Here is a 6000-nt window from a genome sequence, read left to right on the forward strand (position 1 = left end):
TATCTACACCGCTATCTGTATGAACATGGAAATATTTACACCTCTATCTGTAAAACATGGAAATATCTTCTCTGCCATCTGTATGTATGAACATGGATATATCTACACAGCCATCTGGATGAACATGGAAATATCTACACCGCTATCAGTATGAACATGGAAATATCTACACCGCCATCTGTATGAACACGGATATATCTACACTGCCATCTGTATTAACATGGAAATATCTACACCGCTATCTGTATGAACATGGAAATATATACACCGCTATCTGTATGAACATGGAAATATCTTCACCGCCATCTGTATGAACATGGATATGTCTAAACAGCCATCTGGATGAACATGGAAATATCTACACAGGTATCTGTATGAACATGGAAATATCTACACAGCTATCTGTGTAAACATGCATACATTTTCACCGCTATCTGTATAAACATGGAAATATCTACACCGCTATGTGAATGAACATGGAAATATCTACACCGCTATCTGTTTGAACATGGAAATATCTACACCGCTATCTGTATAAACATGGAAGTATCTACACCGCTACCTGTATAAACATGGAAATATCAGCACCGCTATCTGTATGAACATGGAAATAACTTCACCGCTATCTGTATGAACATGGAAACATCTACACCGATATCTGTATGAACATGGAAATACCTTCACCACCATCTGTATGAACATAGATATATCTACACAGCCATCTGGATGAACCTGGAAATATCAACACCGCTGTCTGTATGAACATGGAAATATCTACACCGCTATCTGTATGAACATGGAAATATCTACACCGCTATCAGTATGAACATGGAAATATCTTCACCGCCATCTGTATGAACATGGATATATCTACACAGCCATCGGGATGAACATGGATATATCTACACCGCTATCTGTATGAACATGGAAATATCTACACCGCTATCTGTGTAAACATGCATACATCTTCACCGCTATCTGTATAAACATGGAAATATCTACACCGCTATCTCTATGAACATGGAAATATCTACACCGCTATCTGTTTGAACATGGAAATATCTAAACCGCTATCTGCATGAAAATGGAAATATCTACACAACTATCTGCATATACATGGAAATATCTACACAGCTATCTCTTTACACATGGAAATAACTACACCTCTATCTGTATGAACATGGAAGTATCTTCACCGCCATCTGTATGAACATGGATATATCTACACAGACATCTGGATGAACATGGAAATATCTACACCGCTATCAGTATGAACATGGAAATATCTACACCGCTATCTGTGTAAACATGCATACATCTTCACCGCTATCTGTATAAACATGGAAATATCTACACCGCTATCTTTATGAACATGGAAATATCTACACCGCTAACTGTTTGAACAGGGAAATATATACACCGCTATCTGCATGAAAATGGAAATATCTACACTGCTATCTGTATGAACATGGAAATACATACACCGCTATCTGTATGAATATGGAAATATCCACACCGCTATCTGTATGAACATGGAAATATCTACACCGCTATCTGTATGAACATGGATATATCTACACAGCCATCTGGATGAACATGGAAATATCTACACCGCTATCTGTGTAAACATGCATACATCTACACCGCTATCTGTATAAACATGGAAATATCTACACCGCTAACTGTTTGAACAGGGAAATATATACACCGCTATCTGCATGAAAATGGAAATATCTACACAGCTATCTGCATATACATGGAAATATCTACACAGCTATCTCTTTACACATGGAAATAACTACACCGCTATCTGTATCAACATGGAAATATCTACACCGCCCTCTGTATGAAGATGGAAATATCTGCACCGCCATCTGTATGAACATATAAATATCTACACCGCCATCTGTATTAAGATGGAGATATCTTCACCACTATCTGCATAAACACGGAAATATCTACACCGCTATCTGTATAAACATGGAAATATCTACACCGCTATGTGTATAAACATGGAAATATCTACACCGGTATCTGTATAAACATGGAAATATCTACACCGCTACCTGTATAAACATGGAAATATCAGCACCGCTATCAGTATTAACATGGAAGTATCTACACCGTCATCTGTATGAACATGGAAATATCTTCACCGCCATCTGTATGAACATGGAAATATCTGCACCGCCATCTGTATGAACATATAAATTTCAACACCGCCAGATGTATTAAGATGGAGATATCTAAACCGCTAACTGTATAAACATGGAAATATCTACACCGCTATCTGTATAAACATGGAAATATCTACACCGCTATCTGTATAAACATGGAAATATCTACACCGCAACCTGTATAAACATGGAAATATCAGCACCGCTATATGTATGAACATGGAAATATCTACACCGCCATCTGTATGAACATGGAAATATCTCCACCACCATCTGTATGAACATGGATATGTCTACACAGCCGTCTGGATGAACATGGAAATATCTACACCGCTATCTGTACGAACATGGAAATATCTACACCGCTATCTGTGTAAACATGCATACATCTTCACCGCCATCTGTATAAACATGGAAATATCTACACAGCTATCTGTATGAACATGGAAATATCTACACCGCTCTCTGTTTGAACATGGAAGTATCTACACCGCTATCTGCATGAAAATGGAAATATCTACACAGCTATCTGCATAAACATGGATATATCTACACAGCTATCTCTTTGCACATGGAAATAACTACACCGCTATCTCTATAAACATGGAAATATCTACACTGCCATCTGTATGAACATGGAAATATCTGCACCGCCGTCTGTATGAACATATAAATATCTACAGCGCCATCTGTATTAAGAAGGAGATATCTACACCGCTATCTGTATATACATGGAAATATCTACACCGGTATCTGTATCAACATGGAAATATCTACACCGCTATCTGTATAAACACGGAAATATGTACACCGCTACCTGTATAAACATGGAAGTATCAGCACCGCTATCGGTATGAACATGGAAGTATCTACACCGCTATCACTATGAACATGGAAATATCTACACCGCTATCTGTATGAACATGGAAATATCTTCACCGCCATCTGTATGAACATGGATACATCTACACAGCCATCTGGATGAACATGGAAATATCTACACCGCTATCTGCATGAAAATGGAAATATCTACACTGCTATCTACATATACATGGAAATATCTACACAGCTATCTCTTTACACATGGAAATAACTACACCGCTATCTGTATGAATATGGAAGTATCTACACCGCCATTTGTATGAACATGGAAATATCTGCACCGCCATCTGTATGAACATAGAAATATCTACACCGCCATCTGTATTAAGATGGAGATATCTACACCGCTATCTGTATAAAAATGAAAATATCTACACCGCTATGTGTATAAACATGGAAATATCTACACCGCTATCTGTATAAACATGGAAATATCTACACCGCTACCTGTATAAACATGGAAATATCAGCACCGCTATCGGAATGAACATGGAAATATCTACACCGCCATCTGTATGAACATGGAAATATCTTCACCGCCATCTTTATGAACATGGATATATCTACACAGCCATCTGTATTAACATGGAAATATCTACACCGCTATCTGTATGAACATGGAAATATCTAGACCGCTATCTGTATGAACATGGAAATATCATCACCGCCATCTGTATGAACATGGATATGTCTACACAGCCATCTGGATGAACATGGAAATATCTACACCGCTATCTGTATGAACATGGAAATATCTACACCGCTATCTGTGTAAACATGCATACATCTTCACCGCCATCTGTATAAACATGGAAATATCTACACAGCTATCTGTATGAACATGGAAATATCTACACCGCTCTCTGTTTGAACATGGAAGTATCTACACCGCTATCTGCATGAAAATGGAAATATCTACACAGCTATCTGCATAAACATGGATATATCTACACAGCTATCTCTTTGCACATGGAAATAACTACACCGCTATCTCTATAAACATGGAAATATCTACACTGCCATCTGTATGAACATGGAAATATCTGCACCGCCGTCTGTATGAACATATAAATATCTACAGCACCATCTGTATTAAGAAGGAGATATCTACACCGCTATCTGTATATACATGGAAATATCTACACCGGTATCTGTATCAACATGGAAATATCTACACCGCTATCTGTATAAACACGGAAATATGTACACCGCTACCTGTATAAACATGGAAGTATCAGCACCGCTATCGGTATGAACATGGAAGTATCTACACCGCTATCACTATGAACATGGAAATATCTACACCGCTATCTGTATGAACATGGAAATATCTTCACCGCCATCTGTATGAACATGGATACATCTACACAGCCATCTGGATGAACATGGAAATATCTACACCGCTATCTGCATGAAAATGGAAATATCTACACTGCTATCTACATATACATGGAAATATCTACACAGCTATCTCTTTACACATGGAAATAACTACACCGCTATCTGTATGAATATGGAAGTATCTACACCGCCATTTGTATGAACATGGAAATATCTGCACCGCCATCTGTATGAACATAGAAATATCTACACCGCCATCTGTATTAAGATGGAGATATCTACACCGCTATCTGTATAAAAATGAAAATATCTACACCGCTATGTGTATAAACATGGAAATATCTACACCGCTATCTGTATAAACATGGAAATATCTACACCGCTACCTGTATAAACATGGAAATATCAGCACCGCTATCGGAATGAACATGGAAATATCTACACCGCCATCTGTATGAACATGGAAATATCTTCACCGCCATCTTTATGAACATGGATATATCTACACAGCCATCTGTATTAACATGGAAATATCTACACCGCTATCTGTATGAACATGGAAATATCTAGACCGCTATCTGTATGAACATGGAAATATCATCACCGCCATCTGTATGAACATGGATATGTCTACACAGCCATCTGGATGAACATGGAAATATCTACACCGCTATCTGTATGAACATGGAAATATCTACACAGCTATCTGTGTAAACGTGCATACATCTTCACCGCTATCTGTATAAACATGGAAATATCTACACCGCTATGTGAATGAACATGGAAATATCTACACCGCTATCTGTTTGAACATGGAAATATCTACACCACTATCTGCATGAAAATGGAAATATCTACACAGCTATCTGCATATACATGGAAATATCTACACCGCTATCTGTATGAACATGGAAATATCTACACCGCTATCTGTATGAACATGGAAATATCTTCACCGCCATCTGTACGAACATGGATATATCTACACAGCCATCTGGATGAACATGGAAATATCTACACCGCTATGTGTGTAAACATGCATACATCTTCACCGCTATCTGTATAAACATGGAAATACCTGCACCGCTATCTGTATGATCATGGAAATATCTACACCGCTAACTGTTTGAACAGGGAAATGTATACACCGCTATGTGCATGAAAATGGAAATATCTACACCGCTATCTGTATGAAGATGGAAATACATACACCGCTATCTGTATGAACATGGAAATATCTACACCGCTATCTGTATGAACATGGAAATATCTACACCGCTATCTGTATGAACATGGAAATATCTTCACGGCCATCTGTATGAACATGGATATATCTACACAGCCATCTGGATGAACATGGAAATATCTACACCGCTATCTGTATGAACATGGAAATATCTACACCGCTATCTGTGTAAACATGCATACATCTTCACCGCTATCTGTATAAACATGGAAATATCGACACCGCTATCTGTGTAAACATGCATACATCTTCACCGCTGTCTGTATAAACATGGAAATATCTACACCGCTATCTGTATGAACATGGAAATATCTACACCGCTATCTGTTTGAACATGGAAATATCTACACCGCT

Source organism: Gorilla gorilla, chromosome 20, assembly GCF_029281585.2.
Source record: "Gorilla gorilla gorilla isolate KB3781 chromosome 20, NHGRI_mGorGor1-v2.1_pri, whole genome shotgun sequence".
Taxonomy (NCBI): Eukaryota; Metazoa; Chordata; class Mammalia; order Primates; family Hominidae; genus Gorilla; species Gorilla gorilla.